Below are 19,696 nucleotides of genomic sequence, written 5' to 3' on the forward strand. Positions count from 1 at the left end.
CCAAAGATTTTGCGGAGAGTAAACAACTTATTCAAGAAATCCTTCAATGGTTCACTGAGAATAAAGTTAAATGTGAGTTGCAAGAATTTGAAAGAGCGCATTGGGCTTTTGGATCCCGCAATCGGGGGGACTCAAAGGACATTATTGTAAGGTTTGTTTCAGAAAGGAGAGCTGCTGAAATATTTAAAGAGTTGAAACAGATTTTAAACTTACGTTACAAAGCTTTTCCAATACGTGTTTTAAAAGATTTGTCTGCTGAAACCCTTAAGATGAGAAACCAGATGAGAGAGGTGTCCTCCCAACTTTATGAAAATGGGATCAGGTTTTCGTGGCGTTATCCTGCTATAATAATTGTGTTTAAAGATTCCAAGGTTTTCCAGGCGAGATCGTTAGAAGAGGGAAGAAAGCTGCTTTTCCAATTGGGGTTAAATCCGGAGGGAGCAAACCAGAGCCAGTCATCGGTGGATCGGCCAGATGCAGAAGAAGAAGAGTCGTTTCTCCAACCGTTCCGTGATGCAGGGCAAAGTAAGGGGGAGAAGATTGCAGCACTTCAAAGAGAACTGGCCTCACTCCAGGCAGAGAAGAAAGACGAGCCAAGGGTTACTCGACAGAAGAAAAAATAATAAACTGAACTGAGTTGACTTGCTAATATGGTATCAAGTTTTTCAACTAATTAATCTTTTTTCTGTACTTCTTTTTTGGCTGTTCTCGCTAGTTAAAAAGGGGAGAGGAGGGAAGGAGGGGGGAATCTTTTATTATGTTGTAAAATGGAGAAGAAGGGGGGGCTTTCTGAGGGAACGCAGATCCAGGAGTGCCTCTTAGTAACGGAAGTTTTTTTCATTGCCTCCCCCTGGGGGGGGGCAGGATAGGGGCACCAGGGTGGGGATTCATTGTAACAAAAAAACATTTTTCCGGTAGGCTCTGTTTTGTTGGAAGGGGAAATGCATTTAAATTACGTAAATGGGTGATATAGGGTTATTATCGCTGAATGTAAATGGTCTCTCATCACAGAAAAAGCGTTATAGAATCATGAAGCTGGCTAAGGACAGTAAGGCAGATGTTTTATTTTTATCAGAAACTCATAAGGGAAGGGAAAAAACAGACAGATTAGTTACAAATACTGAGTGGCAGAAAGTTTATGAGTCGAGAGGAACGAATAAGGCAAAAGGAGTCGCCATCTTGTTTCACCGAAGAGTGCAATTTCAGTTAAGTAATATTAAAAGGGACAATGATGGCAGAATGTTATTTATTAAGGGGAAAATAAGAAACAAGTTAGTAACCTTAGCAGTTATTTATGCCCCTAACGTAAATGCAAAACAATTTATAATAAATGTAAAACGGAAACTAGATAATTTTGCGGAAGGTATAGTGATTTTAGCAGGCGATTTTAATTTGGAATTAACAACAGGGAAGGGGGAAAAGAAAAAGTTACATCTAAATAAAATTAATATGATGGATCTTCATGAAAACGTAGTTAATAGAGATACTTTCTATTCTGCAAGACATAATAAATTTAGCTGTATAGACTATATGTTAATTAATAAAACAGATAAGGTAAAGTTTAAGAAAGCGGAAGTAAAAACTATTTGGCTATCAGACCATGCTCCTCTGTTGGCTGTGATAGAGATAGAGGTTTGTAGCAAACAAAGAATTTGGAGGTATAACCCCATTGTCTCAGCAAATGAGGAGAGTAGAATTAAATTACAAAGGGAACTTAATGGATTCTTTTGTATTAACGCAACAGGTGAGATTAAACAAACAATAGTTTGGGATACACATAAAGCAGTAACGAGGGGTAACTGCATTAGTACTGAAGCTTTTACTAGGAAATCCTGGGATGTTAAGAGGAATAATTTATTAAAAGAAATAGATTTAATCCAAGAAACTTTAAAAATTACAAGAAATAGAGAATGGAATTTATTATTATCATTTAAGAAAAAGAAATTACAATTACTTGATGAAGAAAGATGGAATAAAATGAAGATGATTATGAAACATAGAATTAGAGGTTGGAGTAACAAATCAATGAAGCCAATGGTACACTATTTGAAAAAAAGAAAAGAGAAATCTTACATCTCTGCTTTAAAAGATAAGGATGGTGTAATAAAACGTAGTAATGTAGAAATGGAAAAAATAATGAGAGATTTTTATGGGGAATTATATAAAAAAGAGTATGTTGTTTTGCAAACCTCAGAGGTTAAAAAGAAATTAAAGGAAGAAGATAGTCAAATGTTAAATGCAAAAATCACAAGTGAGGAGATATCTAGAGTTATTAAGGGATTGAAACCTGCCAAAGCTCCAGGTCCAGATGGTTTTACTGCTGAATATTATAAAGTGTATATGAATGAATTATTACCGCATATGGAGAAATTGTTTAATAATGTAATGGAAACTTTTGAAACTCCACAGGCGTGGAAAATGTCAGAAATTATAACGGTCCCAAAACCAGATCGTGATTTAATGGACCCGAGTTCTTATCGCCCCATCAGCCTATTAAATCAGGATTATAAGATATTTATGAAAATATTGGCAAATAGGGTGGAGAATATATTACCCAAAAAAATTGGAGAAGATCAATATGGATTTGTGAAAGGAAGGAAAATTTATGAACCAATAAGAAACGTGGTCAATGTTTTACACCATGCTACCAGTACCAAAAGAAAATTAAGCATTTTAAAATTAGATGTTTATAAGGCTTTTGACAAAGTTAACCATGACTACCTATTTCAATTATGTAAAGACTTAAATATGGGAAACATATTTTGTAGAGTTATAGAAACAATATATAAGGATAATGTGCCTCAAATCAGAGTAAATGGCAATAGAATAGAAATGGTTAAAATTCAAAATGGAACTAAGCAGGGTTGCCCACTATCCCCAATGTTATTTGCATTAGCAATTGAGACCCTAGCAAACAAAATTAGAAATGATAAGGAATGGAGAGGCTATCAAATAGGGGAACTTGAATTGAAATTAAACTTATTTGCAGATGATGCTATAGTGATGTCTGAAACCCCAATTGAAATGATGAAAAGAATAATGATACTACTTCAGGAATTTAAAGATCAATCTGGACTTAAGGTTAATATAGACAAATCAGAGATAATATGTTTAAATACTGGCCCTAAAGAGCAAATCGAGATTCAAAAAACTTCAGGACTGAAACTAGGTTGTAAAAAAATGAAATATTTGGGAATTTGGTTATTCAAGAATCCAATAAAAATAGTAACGGCTAATTATAACCTAATATGGAAAAAAATCCAGAAGCAGATTAAAAATTGGAAGGGTAAAAAGTTAGGAAGAATGGCTAAGATTAGGGCCCTTAAGATGATGATAATACCAAAAATGATGTATTTGTTTCAGGTTCTACCTGGTAGTTTTCCTGAGGCAAAATTAAGAGAATGGGATAATAGACTAAATTTTTGGATTGAAGGAGATAAAAAACCCAGAATAAGGAAGCATTGGCAGTTTGCACAAGAGAAAGAGGGAGGTTGGGGCAGCCCATGTCTAGTATTATATAGAAATGCATTTCAAATGGAAAGGTTAATGGAGCTACAGTTATGGGGGGAAAAGAAATGGGTAGAATTAGAAAAAGAAATTAATAATATAAATAACAAAGAACTATTATTTAAAAATTGGAGTAGAATTGAAACCAGTACCTTAAGTGATCCTTTTAAAGCATGTTTAGAAATATGGCTTAAATGGCAGAAGACAAGTGGAATAAAGGTATCCAGGCTATCAACGTTACATGTATTGAATATAGGGGATGATGTTAACCTAAGTAGAATTATTAAAATATTAAATAGTAAAGGGATAATGAGAATTGAACAATTATATGAGAAAGATGGAAGAGTTAGTAGAACTAGATTGGAATGGTGGATTGGTAAACAGAAATGGTTGCAGATTAATGCAATATGTACATACTTAAACAAAAGTGAGAATAAAGAAGCCTTTTTACGGGAAGAAAATAGTTTAGAAAAAATAATAAGTGAAAAGATAAATGAAAGTAAAGCACAAGCCGGTAATATATATAGAATGCTATTGCAGATGGAAGAAGAAGTAACAAAAAGTTTAACAAGATGTTGGCAGGATGATTTACAAATAGATGAAAGAGAAATGAAAGAAACAATAGAAGATATATACAAGATTAAAAATACGAGAGTTAGAGAGATGAGAAGAAAAATCTTACATAAATGGTATTATACACCTGTACAAATTGCACACTTCCAGGGGAAAGAGAAGGGCAAATGTTGGCACGGCTGCCAGAAAAAAGGAATTTTTATGCATATTTATTTATTTATTTATTACTTGGATTTGTATGCCGCCCCTCTCCGAAGACTCGGGGCGGCTCACAACATGTAAAAAGACAAATCATAAGTAATCAACAATTTAAAATTTTAAAGATTTAAAAAACCCCACAAACTAACAGACTCACACACAAGCATACCATATATAAATTCAACGTGCCCAGGGGGGGGATGTTTCAATTCCCCCATGCCTGACGGCAAAGGTGGGTTTTAAGAAGTTTACGGAACTTATGATCTGGGAGTGTGCAGAAATTCAGAAATTCTGGAATGTAGTCCAGAATGAAATTAATAAAATGTTAAACATTAACTGGATTATTACAAAAGAAATAGCAATTTTAATTAAATATAGGGAACTAGGAGAATTTAAGGAAATTAAAACCGCAGCATTGGAAAGTGCTCAAGTGGTGATGGTATTAGGATGGAAAGATTCTACAAAATGGACAGTACAAAATTGGTACTGGTATATGGTGGATCACATAAATTTTGAAATTATGGAAATAAGATTAAATAATTTTGATGAGAATAAATTGGAGAAGCTGATGGTGCGATGGAACAAGGTAAAAGACTATATGTTAAGTAGAATCTGTGATTTAAATATGAAAAATAAATTACAATTACTCTTTCAGTAATATTTGTTCAAGATAGAGCTAAGGATTAATAGATAGATAAATAAGTAAAAAAAATTGAATCCTCTTGTAGGGGTGGTGGGGGTGATGGGGTGTGTGTGTTGTTAGGTGACGGGCACATGCACTGTGCACTGTTATATGTTTGTTTTATGTAAACCTATAAAACCAATAAAAATTATTTTTTAAAAAAAAATATTTATAAAATGAACAAGTAAAACTAGCAAATGCCATAGGGTAAACCCAGTACTTTACACTTTCATGCTGAGAAATGTATTACTCAGAACAAATTTCTGTCACTTAATTACAAAAATTATCCAGAATCAAAGGGCAATTAGCAGAGGTGATATTGTGTATAGGCAAAAAAGGAACTTTGATGATGATCCAACCAGATCAACTCTTAACGAAATTAATTAAAATTATTTAAGTACATTCATCTTTTTTCATAACTGTACCAACTATTTTTCCATTTTTATTTCATTATTTCTCTTGCTTTGCAAGAGGAAAATTGTGCAAATACACAATTTTCCAGGCATGTGATATTATAAAACATAAATAAATCCACTTCTGGAATCAATAAAATGCTTGACAAAAGTAAATAAAAATAGCTTGGATTTGTTTGGTTCTCTTTTCTTTCTCTGACATTTGGGAAGAGTAGTTAAGACAAAAGCTACGAGGACGTTTTGGGAGAAGTCATCAGAAAACAGATACTTAGCAAGTTCATGTAAGGTAGGTAGGCTGGCACACACCAAGCTCTTGGCATTGTGCAGACAGCTCTACAAAGTACTCCAAATCTATCAATCAGTGGAAAAATTAGAAGCTTTGCTGGAATTCTGCCTTTCCAAATGGAACATTTTTACTTAATGGATTTCATAATTCTGCAAATAGGCACAAACTAGGAATTTGCCCCCACCCCCTTCCATTCAATCATGTCTGAATCGCAAAGCCTGCCTGGACAAATCCCAGCAGTTTTCTTGGCAAGGTTTTTCAGAAATGGTTTGCCATTGCCTCCTTTCCCAGGCTCAGAAAAAATGACTGGCCTAAGGTCATCCCTCTGGCTTTAGCCCCTCTGGTGGGACTAAAACTCAGAGTGTCTAACTCAGTGCTTCTCAATTATTTCCAGTTATTCCCCCCCCCCCCCAGGAAGAAGTAAACATTTCACGCCCCACGCCAACTCTCCACTGGGATGATTGTTTGCAATATTCGGCACATTTTCACTGAAAAAACTCAAGCGGTTAATCAGGGTGGTTGAGATGTAATGTGTTTGAGTGACGCCTTAATTTATTTGGCTTCATGCTGTCCACTGCCAACATTTTTAGACACAGTAAACTTACCAGTAACTCACCTCCCACTGTAGCTACAGTGAAGCCAAGTGCTACATACGCTTCATAATATTTCCTCGTCTTAGCTTTTGGAAGATTTACATTTGTCTCATTGTATCCGTCTCTCTCCTCCTTTCTTTTCATCCCTGATAAATATTTCTCCATGGCGTCTCTTAAGGGTTTGTTATCTGCACTTCATATCTCCTGCTCTGTGCTTTGTGCAATTGTTCGGTGCAAATAAAGCCGCTACTCACTGCGGCAAAAAAAAGCACGTTCCCCAGGGTCACACACACCCCGGCATCACTCCACACACATACAAGTGGGTCTCGCCCCATTTTTTGAGAAGCACTGGCCTAACCCAATGCTTACACCAAACTGGCTCTCACGAAGCAGTTAAAATTTCTGCAGCTTATTTTTGGTGCCTTAGACCAAATCAAAACAAGTAGAAATTTACACAGCAATATTAATCAGAGTGCTACAACATTCCCTATTATCAACTGTTTAAGAGAACCTCTTTCATCAAACCAAAAGTGTACTGTATATTGTGAAGTTTTATAAGTACTCCATATTATAATGTGACCACTATTAAAAACCTGTTTTTCTGTGTTACGTTTATTACTTTAACATTTGATATCCAACCTTTCAGGGAAAGTTCTCAAGGCTCCACATCCCAAAGAAAATAAAACTAAAGTTTATTACATTTCATACAATGCTTGCCATTCACATATCATTGGAAGGACCAGAGGAAAACAGAGAAATGCAATATCTTTCCTAATGTGCATTGCAAGAAGGTCTATTGGGAAATACAGAATTTACTTTTAATTAAATAATGGGAATTGGGATGAAAATATACCACTATTTAAGACTACCCTTGTGGGAAGAAGCCACTGCTTAAATAACCCTACAAATTAATGGCTACATATTATGTTCTCAAAAGAACCCCAACACTAATCCATTGCAACTAAACTTAGATTTCTTTAACCATTTTTGTACAAAGCAGCCTTCGCCTTCCATATATTCACTGGTGTTGATACAGCTTAAAAGGCAAGGGCTTTAAAATATTTCTGACCACAAATATTCATTGATGTCATATGGAGCTCATGAAGCAGTCTCCACTTATGATCAAACACAGAAGCTTTATTCTACAGATAGAAACTAACACAAAAGAATTGTTGCAATACTTTTGACCGCACCTGCTTATAACAAATCATTTTGGATAGACCCAAAGATGCTTTTTCAAGAGGCTACTAGACTTTCTGGTTTTTCTTTGAAGACTTTTCACTCCTCTTCCACATTTTGGTTCTCAACCAAGAACATTCCTCATCATGAACGAGAAGCGAAACATCTTCAAAGAAAAACCAGGAAGTCCAGTTGCCTCTTGAAAAAGTGCCTTTGGGATAACCATGACCTGGATGACCGAGAATCTCCATAGACATTCTGGATAGAAAAATTACCTCCAGATCAATGAGTGCATATCAAGAGCATATTTGCATAAATGAATAGAATAAAGAAGACCCAGTTTAAACCCATTCATAACCAGACAAGTTCCCAAGATGACACAAGATAAATTATTATTCCTACCAGAGACTATATTGCATGACTGGAGAAGAGGCGGCAGTATATACTGTCTTCCACTGTGGAAAGGGAAATGGGATATAATTAGAAATCAGAAAATTAGAAATTAAAAAAAGAAAATGAGTATCTCTTGAATTATCACTGCGAACATTTATGCAATTGAGTCTTTTTTCTAAGGCCTTCATTACTGCCTCAAGTGTTAGTTTCTGCTTTCTTTTGAACTCCTGCTTCTTTCCTTTTGCTAACCAATCCTAAAACACACACACACACACACACACACAGTAAAGGGCTACCAAAATTTTTACTACCACCCTGTGGGCGTGGCTTCTGCAGGACGCCCTGCATTTTCTTTCAGTGCATTTTGGGTGCTCTGGGGTGGATCTCCATTTTCGCTACCCCACTGCGTTTCCCCCCGTCTGGGCAGTAGCCCACCCCTGCACCACCCCCACCCCCAAAAAAATCACTGTCACTTTTGGTTGCTGCTATCTGTGGTCATTAGTTTGATCTTTTTAATATTTAATCACAGGTTTTTTTCACTGTATACTCTGACTTTCATTATTACATGTTTGCATATTTGAGTTATCAGATTACTGTCATCTATTCAAGCAGTTTTTGATACTTTTTGCTCCCTATTTTGAAACTACAAACTTGCAATCTGCCTTCCCTCAATGTATACTGAGTCTTCGGAGAGGAGCGGCATACAAATCAAATCATAAATAAATAAATAAATAAATAAATAAATAAATAAATAAATAAATAAATAAATAAATAAATAAATATTCAGTATATAGGTTCAATAATAATAATAATAATAATAATAATAATAATAATAATAATAATTTATTAGATTTGTATGCCGCCCCTCTCCGAAGACTCGGGGCGGCTCACAACAAGAGATAAAACAATATTGTACAGGCACAAATCTAATATTAAGAAAAAACTAAAAACCCTATCAATTTAAAAAACCAAACAGCACATACATACCAAACATAAATTATAATAAGCCTGGGGGAAAGGTGTCTCAAATTCCCCATGCCTGGTGGTATAGATGGGTCTTAAGTAGTTTACGGAAGACAAGGAGGGTGGGAGCAGTTCTAATCTCCGGGGGGAGTTGATTCCAGAGGGCCGGGGCCGCCACAGAGAAGGCTCTTCCCCTGGGGCCCGCCAGACGACATTGTTTAGTCGACGGGACCCGGAGAAGGCCAACTCTGTGGGACCTTATCGGCCGCTGGGATTCGTGCGGTAGTAGGCGGTTCCGGAGGTATTCTGGTCCAATGCCATGTAGGGCTTTAAAGATCATGACCAACACTTTGAATTGTGACCGGAAACTGATCGGCAGCCAATGCAGGCCACGGAGTGTTGTAGAAACGTGGGCGAATCTGGGAAGCCCCACGATGGCTCTCGCGGCTGCGTTCTGCACGATCTGAAGTTTCCGAACACTTTTCAGAGGTAGCCCCATGTAGAGAGCGTTGCAGTAATCGAACCTCGAGGTGATAAGGGCATGAGTGACTGTGAGCAATGACTCCCTGTCCAAATAGGGCCGCAACTGGTGCACCAGGCGAACCTGGGCAAACGCCCTCCTCGCCACAGCCGAAAGGTGATGTTCCAATGTCAGCTGTGGGTCGAGGAGGACGCCCAAGTTGCGCACCCTCTCTGAGGGGGTCAGTAGTTCCCCCCCAGGGTAATGGACGGACAGATGGAATTGTCCTTGGGAGGCAACACCCACAGCCACTCCGTCTTGTCTGGATTGAGTTTGAGTTTGTTGACACCCATCCAGTCCCCAACAGCCTCCAGGCACCGGCACATCACTTCCACTGCTTCGCTGACTGGACATGGGGTGGAGATGTACAACTGGGTATCATCTGCATATTGATGATACCTCACCCCATGCCCTTGGATGATCTCACCCAGCGGTTTCATGTAGATATTAAATAGCAGGGGGGAGAGGACCGACCCCTGAGGTACCCCACAAGGGAGAAACCTAGAAGTCGACTTCTGACCCCCCACTAACACCGACTGCGACCGACCGGAGAGGTAGGAGGAGAACCACTGGAGAACAGTGCCTCCCACTCCCAACCCCTCCAGTCGCCGCAGAAGGATACCATGGTCGATGGTATCGAAAGCCGCTGAGAGGTCAAGAAGCACCAGGACAGAGGACAAGCCCCTGTCCCGGGCCCGCCAGAGATCATCCATCAACGCAACCAAAGCAGTTTCCGTGCTGTAACCGGGCCTGAAACCCGACTGTTGAGGCCCTAGATAATCAGCTTCTTCCAAGGACCGCTGGAGTTGGAGCGCCACCACCTTCTCAACAACCTTCCCCATAAAGGGAAGGTTGGAGACTGGACGGTAGTTATTAAGCACGGCTGGGTCCAGGGAAGGCTTCTTGAGGAGGGGGCGCACAAGTGCCTCCTTATAAGGAGCCGGGAAGGACCCCCTCCCCAAGGAGGCGGTGACAATCTCCTGGGCCCAGCTCCGTGTCACCTCTCGAGTATACAACCTCATGTCACTTCCTTGACAATCTGGATCTAGCTGTTACACCATGTTCTCTTTGGGCTATAATTTTATGTACTATGTGTACATTTTGTGTGAGAACAATGAGATTTCATTTCATTTACTAAATTGTCTAGCCGGTCAGCACCTTGTGAGTCTGGTTGGTCTACAATATGAATACAGTTTAATAAGACAGACAACAGAACAATAGATGTCTGGAGTAGCGTGGGCCAATAATATCTAAAAGAAGCCACAATCCAAACTGCCTTTCCCTTGAATTAGCCCAAGACCCAGGGGAAAATGCCAATTTTGAGGGCTATTTTAAACAAATCTTTGGGGGAGATGTTGTTTCAGGTGGCAAGCACTTCAAAAGAGAAAGGCAAACTTACTGGGTCATATCAAATGAAACTCTTTACTGGATAGCAATAGCATTTAGACTTATACACCGCTTCATAGTGTTTTTACAGCCCTCTCTAAGCGGTTTACAGAGTCAGCATATATTACCCCTGTTGTGGTTCAGCCTGAGCCAGATCAAAGACCAGCTGCATCTCTGCTGGCCCCATGCCTGGGGGAGTCTGAGAGCGGAGGGGAGAGTTCTTTGCAGCCAGACAGGGGAGATAGCAGTCAGGAAAGTGACGAGGAAGAAAGGCCTGGGAGCCCTGGGGAAGGGCTATCTCGAGCAAGTAGCTTGGATTCTCTAGAGTCCCTGGAGTCATTGGATGACGAAGCACAAGCTATCATTAGTATGCGCTAGAGACGCATAGATAAAAGGAGAAATCAACTGAATAGATGTTATCAGTGTTGAATGAGGAACACCAGGAGGTTGGGTGTGGTCATTAGCAGGGAAGGGTTTATAAGGCAGGCAAACCCTTTCGGCAGCGTGGAGTGTTATTAAAGTGGAGTTGCTGTTATCTGCATTTTCTCTCAGCATTTTTGTTCCTGGCTCATGGCCCAGCAGTCTGGAAGACCCGTGGGAGGTTGGTGTCTGTTAGCAACAGCCTCATTTGGCATTAAGGATCCTGTGTTTCTGTATGAACAATTGCATTCGTGTATCTATTTGGAGTTCCACTGTTTTCCTGATCTGTAAGGACATTTTCTGTTGGCTTCTTTTCTCTTTATCATTATAAAACTGTGTTTGGATTCAACCGGTGTGTCTGGCTTATCTTTTTGGGTTGGTCATAGCTTCCGGAGTGACCCAGACAGAACAGTCCCCAACAATCTGGGTCCTCATTTTACCCACCTCGGAAGGATGGAAGGCTGAGTCAACCTAGAGCCGGTAGTGAGATCTGAACTGCTGAACTACAGCTAGCAGTTAGCTGAAGTAGCCTGCAGTGCTGCACTCTATTTATTTATTAATTAATTGTTTATTAATTAGACTCCTATGCTGCCCTTCTTGAAGTGACTCTAATCACTGCGCCACCCTGGATGGATCTGACGCATGCCTAATCATGTATGTTCTGAATTTTCTCATTATCCTAAGGACAATTGACATTTTAACATGGTCGGTATAATCAAAGGTTTTCTATATTAATTATGCATTAATTTCCTTTAGGGATTCTTCAGCTTTCTCAATTATTCAGCATTATGTTTTGGTTCCTCGGCCTTTGCTTAAACTATGGTATTTTGAGTATGTAGCATGGTTGGGTCATGGAATTCTTGCATAAGTTTGTTTTAGAACCCAATTTATTTCTATGTTTGTTAGGGCAGATGTTGTTTCACTCCCCTTACTAATTGCCTGTTGATGGGGGGGGGGGTGTTATCAAGAAAGTGGATCACCAAACACAAACAAACCAATCCAGAGTTTTCACTGAAGGCAGAGATGACCAGGCTCAATCTTTCCTATTTTAGCAATAGCAATAGCATTTAGATTGATATACCACTTTACAGTGCTTTGCAGCCCTGTCTAAGCAGTTTACAGAGAATAAGTATATTGCCCCCAACAATCTGGCTCCTCATTTTACCGACCTTGGAAGGATGGAAGGCAAAAAGGTCAACCTTTTTGCATTTTGGATATACAATGGTACCTCTACTTGAGAATTTAATTCGTTCTGTGACCAGGTTCTTAAGTAGAAAAGTTTGTAAGTAGGAGCAATTTTTCCCATAGGAATCAATATAAAAGCAAATAATACGTGCAAACCCATTAGTAAAGAAATGAAACCTCAGAATTTAGGTGGGAGGAGAGGGAGGAAGAAGAGGAGGACAGTCGAAGGAAGAAGGTGAGGTGAGAGGAATCAAAAAAATCCAAAACTTTAAGGCTTAAAAAAAAGTGAGAGAGACTCTGAGGTGGCGAGGAGTAGCACGCGCCTCCCATACACCCAGCGAGGCTGCCTCCCATACACTGCGCCAGAGAGAGAAACCCAAGTTGAAAGGCAGGAAACTGTGAAATTTTTTCGGGCTCGGATTCTTAAGTAGAAAATGGTTCTTAAGAAGAGGCGAAAAAATCTTGAACACACGGTTCTTATCTAGAAAAGTTCTTAAGTAGAGGTACCGCTGTACTATGCAAAGTCCTAGCTCTCTGAAACCCTAAATATGGGAAAGTTGGAAAGGAAGAAGAGAACGGCCAGCAACTAGTGGTGGGAGTCTGTTTCAGTAGTGATAGCTACAGTGTTGGCGAAGCTGAAGGACTAGTTAGGGACAGATGGTCATGGAGAAGACCTATCTCTGTGGTTACTTAAAATCAATGTATAATTGATGGGATTGAATCAATCAATCAATCATATTTATGAAATAAGAAAGCACTACGTTCCCATTCTAGAAATACACCTGCTTTTTTATTAAATTAATAGCTATACTGAAAAGGGAGTAAATATATCCATCCATCCATCCAATCATCTATCTATCCATTCTCTAGAGCGGGGATTCCCTGGTCTGTGGACCATCACTGGTCTGGGGCATGCCAGCAACTGGGCCACACAAACAAGTGAAGCCCTACAGGTAGGATGCAATCAGCATGCAAAACCAGCCCATCTCCCCAGTCCACAGAAAAACCTCTCTCCACGGAACTGGTCCCTGGTGCTCAAAAGGTTGGGGACCACTACTATAGAGGTATTATGAATGATATTTTAGTAACACAAATGACAGAAATCTTGATGATAAAGAATCCAGCCTTGTGTGCTATTTATTCAATGAGGTTTATTCCTAAAATGTATAGAACTGCAGTCTTAGAATCAATATAGTATTGAGATACCACCAGAAAACCAGGGTTCAAAAGCTTCAAGATACAAAAAATGATAATATTTACCTGATTTTATGAAAAATACTTAAGGGAGCTGCCACTGCCAAGCAATACCACTGTACAGGAAGTCCAAAATTGGGAGGGGGGGTTGTTTAAACATGAGTTTGAGGGAGTGAAGTGCTCCTGCAATTATGACAGCAGGCTGCCAAGTGTTCAATTTTTGATTACACAATCATGACCACAGGAGCTCTGCAATGGCCACAACTTTGGGTATTGGATATTTATTTATTAGATTTGGACATTTATTTATTAGACATACAGTAGGTACCATTTGTTCAGTGCTACCATTAATTCTGAACCAAAGCTGAACAAACAGTTGTAAGTTGAGGATTACCTATTGCTCTCAGAGTAAAATATTCCAAACATTTTATTTTACAACGGACAAATTTGAAGGATCATTTAAAACATTTATGATTCATCACTCAGAATTAGCTTCATTGCATAATAATAATAATAATAATAATAATAATAATAATAATAATTTATTAGATTTGTATGCCGCCCCTCTCCGAAGACTCGGGGTGGCTCACAACAATAATAAAAACAATATTATAGTAGAACAATATTATCACCACATACAATTATTACTAGAGTCCTTAGGGAGTTGGGCAGCATATAAATCAAGCTGATAAATAAATAAATAAATAAACAAACAAACAAACAAACAAATTATTTTAGCTTACTGCAATACCACTTTGGGGATCTATTAACTTGTGATGGCTCTAAAAAAAAATCGTGGTTTTTTTTTAAAAAAATTGAATTGATATTGTTTAAACATTTCACTAACATGACCAGGCTAATACAGGTGGTAAACAGAGGGCTACCTGGGGGTTTTTTTGTGTGTGGGGAGGTTTTAATTGATTGACACTGTTGCTGGCTTCATGTTGGCAACGAACCTAAAGCAAGCTGTGTGACTCAGTGACAGTTGCAGTCCAGACACTAGAAAGACAAAGAACTAATACACTGGAAAATTGTAGCCATGGATGACTTGAGTAGTAAGAGATGCTGTATATTTCTATACAAAGTTAATGGACTGAGTGCTCTTGCTTAAAGTATGGTAGCTATCTATCTTTATTATAGCTGAAAATATTTGTCCATCTTTAAGGGGCAAAATCCACTCTAAAGCAACTTCACCATTATAAATAAAGCAAAATCAATCTTAAAAGCAGACAATCTACACAATTAAAATGCCAAAGAATTAAACATCAAATCACAACTGTAATCTCAAGCAATTCACGCAACTTGATTCCATCAGTTAAAGACCTTACAGCTGCATACATTCAACATACAAAACTTTGTACATTTTAAATCTTGGTTAGATTTTCTCTACTTGACCGTCTTTGTGTGTGATGAACAAACCCTGCCTAGTTTCACTGTACTGTGAAACTAGAAAATGGGTTAATTCAGTAATCCAGTTAAGTGTCTTGTGCAGATCCATTCAGGGAAAAGTTTGTGTAAATGAATGGATCTTTAGAGCTTTCTTATAACCTGGAAATAATAGGCCCTAATGAATTCCAGATGATTAGGCATTTCCTAAGTGCAGAGCCACTTCAGAAAAGGTAGTTCTTTCATTAATAAGAGATTGGGTTTATACATCACAATGGAGTATAATATGATTTGTTTCAGTTTGACTGAAGTCAGTTGTGTGAACCAAGCCACTATATTTATCAGCACCAATTTAACATGTTTTGTGAATGTAGCCAAATTTAGTTTGTTCAGTAAGCCATGGTTTACCAATGATTTAAGAAAGCAATACTGACATAGCCATTTTGCTATCCGTGACATGAAATTTCAATGAACTGCAGTGAAATTATTTTGGAACAAACAGAAAATCTCCCCCGGGCCTATACAATTTATGTATGGTATGTTTGTGTGTATGTCTGCTTAATAACGGGTTTTTTAAAATGTTTTTAAATTATTAGATTTGTCATGAATTGTTTTATTGCTGCTGTGAGCCGCCCCGAGTCTACGGAGAGGGGCGGCATACAAATCTAATAAATAAATAAATAAAATAAAATAAACTGAAGATAATTCAGTTATTCCTGAAGTTATTCCTGAAATTGGAAGCATTAAGGACTAGGGTAAAAATTCTTACCTGCAATAGACAAAAATAAAACTCTCCTTTTTCATATAATAATGTGTTGCTGTAGACAAGCAAATTTCCCATAGCTGCTGTTTTTTTCTGACAGGTGGAAGGTACCAAGTAGAGATGCAATTTCTGAGATTTTCAAGAGTACAATGACTGTTCCGTGTTTCCCTTGCAGAAATACTCAGCCCAATTTTCATATCAAATCAAACTAAACTGACCCATGATACTCAATACCAGCCTTTGCCTGAAAATTCTACTAGGGAAAGTCTGGCACTTTTTTGAAATGTTGAGAGGTTTTCCTAGCCAGGAAAAACTAAATGCCATGTTGGCTTGGATTTCCTGGAGTTACAGTTCAGTATGAGAGAGGCTGATTTAAGTATCTAATTCTCTAACAGTAATCTTATTTTCTCCACAGAACATTTGTACGCTGAATCCTGTTTGGAAATTTAATCAACAAGATATCGTTGAACTAGTAACATAAGCAGCTAAATACAACTAAATCTGTATTAGCAGAATCTGGGTACTGGCCAGCAAGTGGTAACAGCCAAAGGATTTTTAACCATAGGAAATAAAATAATATTAAGGATTCAAGTCTGCATAGATTTGGGCTAATTACATCGCGTCAAGCAGCGGCGGGATGCACTTACCTGCCAACCGGCGTGCTGCGTGCAAATCCTCTTCATTCAGATGCGTCCTCATGCATGTCTGTGGGCGCATCCCTCACACGCTTTGCTTCTGCACATGCGGGAGAAGCAGAAACACGCTGAAATCTTGCTAGGGGACACTTGCACATGCGCAGAAGCAAAAAATCGCTGAAATCGCATGAGCGCCCCCTCCTGAGATTTTGCTTCTGTGCATGCGCAGAAAGCAAAAAAGCCAAAAAATTCAAGAAAAAAGATGTTGCCGCACCAAAGTGGTCACAATCTGGCAACCGCTATTGGTGCGGATTCACCTACCACACCGGTAGGAATCCACCACTAGCGTCAAGGTCACCAGGAATTTAAAAGGAACGGGATTGCAGCAACTATTGATGATTTTCAAAAGACCATGCAGTAAAAACTATCAATCCTGATACAATACAATAATACTTTATTAATTATCCAGAAGGCCTGAAGATGGAGGCCTTTACTTATAAGTAAAAAGAATGAATAAAATATTCATAATAAAATAACTACAACCAAATAATTTTGCTAAAATGGTTTAATAAATAATTGTTTTTATCTAGTCATTTATTTGTGGATGGAAAATGTATATTAATTCACTTACCCAATTAGGTTTTTTTGCCCATTTGCATACTTATCAACAAGGACATGCCTCTGTAGGGCTAATAAACCAGTGGAATTAATTTTGTTATCAATGTTATTACATTTATCAGCAGATCAGAATGGTTAGGTGGGATGGGAGAAAGGGAAATGAGAGTCTAAAATCAAAAACTGAAAATGCGTTTTTAAGTTTTGTTTAACCTGGTGCCTTTAAAAGAAAACTACAAACACTAGCGGAACAGATGCAGAAGAGGGCTACCCAGATATACCATCTTTAAATGGCTTCAAAAGTCTAGGCCAGAATCAGATAGACAGAAGACATATATTATCCTTACGTTGTTCACATGCATTCCCAGATGCATCTCATTGACATTGACTGAGATGGATCTGATTTGGCAAATATTTTTTTTCCTTTCTAGAGTTTCATATAGTGTACTAGATTTTATGTGATCTGTCACTGAATTTGGTTGATCAGTGGGAAGAAATGGACGGTCTCAGGAAGACAGTCAACATCTGGGCAGGCCATTAATATGAAGAAGTGTATTTCTTCAACAGATAAAGATCAACTTGTCAAACCACATCCCTGCTGAAAAGATAAATAACTGAAATAGGCCTGTCAAGCATTATTTAAACCTATCCAGATTGCAAGATAAAACATTTAAAAATGCCTAAATGCACTGCTCAAAAAAATAAAGGGAACACTTAAACAACACAAAATAACTCCAAGTAAATTAAACTTCTGTGAAATCAAACTGTCCACTTAGGAAGCAACACTGATTGACAATCAATTTCACACACTGCTGTGCACATTCAACTTTTTACAGAACAAAGTATTCAATGAGAATATTTCATTCATTCAGATCTACGATGTGTTACTTGAGTGTTCTCTTTATTTTTTTGAACAGTATACAGTATTTTGATAGGATTGTCTTCTATGTTAAAATTTTGAAAATGAAGCAAATACTAGAAAACAATCTACATCCAGTATGATCCTTCCTGCCACTGTTCTATATACTTGTGAGAATGTTTCTTCTGGGACATTCCAAAATTCACTTTTGCTGCGCTCTCTCTCTCTCTCCCTCTCCAACATATTGGAGGAGAAAAATATATCATTTTATAATAATTTAATAATAATTTATTAGATTTGTATGCCACTCCTCTCCAAGGACTCCAAGGGCATTTTCCCTATCATAGGAGGCAGGCAGGGGTTCCTTGTTGCTGCCGCTACCGGTGCAAGCAGGCAGGTAGGCGGATTTGCCTGCATGGGATTTGGCTTCTGTGCATGCGCAGGAAGCTAAATCTCATGTGAGGACACATGCACAAGAGAGATTTTGCCAATTTTTGGCTTTTTTGCTGCAAAAAGCGGCAAAATCTCACTCACGTGACCATCCTCACATGAGATTTGGCTCCCTACACACGTGCAGAAGCCAAATCTCATGCAGGCACATGCACCCGCCGGCTGATCACCAGAGCTGCATGCGCAGCTCCATTTTTGCTACCGGTGCGATAGCATCAAGCACGCTGGTAGGAACCCAATAGGATTAGGATAGGAAGTGCAAAGGACTCATTGCCATCACTTAACTGTTGCAGTGATGGACACTGCAACCAGAATCAGTATGAATCAATTGCCAACTACAGTGGTACCTCTACCTAAGAACACCTCTACTTACGAACCTTTCTAGATAAGAACCGGGTGTTCAAGATTTTTTTGCCTCTTTTCAAGAACCATTTTCCACTTACAAATCCGACCCTCCAAAACTGTAACCGGAAAAGGCAGGGAGAAGCCTCCATGGGGCCACTCTAGGAATCTCCTGAGAGGAAACAGGGCCTCCACCCTCCCTGTGGTTTCCCCAATCACATGCATTATTTGCTTTTACAGTACATAGATTCCTATGGGAAAAACTGCTTCTTCTTACAACCTTTTCTACTTAAGAATCTGGTCACAGAACAAATTAAGTTCGTAAGTAGAGGTACCACTGTACCTGGATTTTAATCATATGACTGTGGAGATGCTACAACTATAAGTGTGAAGAACACTCATGTCACATTTTTCAATGCCATTGTAACTTTGAACCTGTTATAAGTTGACTTTTCAGAGATAATTATTTTAGTAAGTTAGGAAAACTGTGCCAAACAAGGTTTCTTTGTATTTATTCTCAACCTTTAATAATAGCCTCTGGGTCATATGACTGTGGGGACCCTAGAATGAAGCAGTCAGCAACTTTTAAGCCCTTGTCCAACTATCTCTCTCAAATGGATTTTTTTTTCTGGATTTCTTTTTCTCTTTATCACCTCCAACATACGACAGTGATGCATAAAAAATTATATAGCGTGCTGTTTGGGGATCAGATGCTGTTAGCTGGAGAAGGAAAAAACCATTTTCACATCCCAGCCAATGGACTTATATCACAAATAGTCAAGCCTCACTCACAGGCTGGAGTCAAGATGAAAAGACATCATAAAAACATAGTAGGAAAATAGTTGTGGCATGAATCTTCCATGGTTTAAGACCACAAGAGGAAAGTTTCTCAAATTCATTGTTTTTACACCAGTGTTTTTCAATCTCAGCAACCTGAAGATGTGTGGACTTTGTAACTCCCAGAATTGAAACTGAAATCAACACATCCTAAATGATAGCTGGGGAAAGTTGCTGAGATTACGAAAGCCTGGTCCTACACAAACCCTCTGGGAAACAAATGAACACTCCATTAGGAATGCTAGCGAGGACTTTTAGTATTCTTTCCGTCACTCCTTAGAAACACATGCCAACATCTAGCAGCCTCCTCAATTCTA

The 19,696-nt window shown here is 38.6% G+C and overlaps 1 long non-coding RNA gene across 4 annotated transcripts in view; it reads right to left on the minus strand.

The window, feature by feature from the left end:
- Positions 1–19,696, minus strand: part of LOC139169789 (uncharacterized) — a 45,037-nt gene that overhangs the window by 24,649 nt on the left and 692 nt on the right. For all 4 annotated transcript variants that reach the window (XR_011559524.1, XR_011559522.1, XR_011559523.1 and 1 more), the window contains exons 2-3: positions 16,289–16,376; positions 7,834–7,886 (exon numbers count right to left, since the gene is read on the minus strand). This is a non-coding gene — a long non-coding RNA (uncharacterized lncRNA). The remainder of the gene's footprint in view (positions 1–7,833; positions 7,887–16,288; positions 16,377–19,696) is intronic.

Source organism: Erythrolamprus reginae, chromosome 1 (genome assembly GCF_031021105.1).
Source record: "Erythrolamprus reginae isolate rEryReg1 chromosome 1, rEryReg1.hap1, whole genome shotgun sequence".
Taxonomy (NCBI): domain Eukaryota; kingdom Metazoa; phylum Chordata; class Lepidosauria; order Squamata; family Dipsadidae; genus Erythrolamprus; species Erythrolamprus reginae.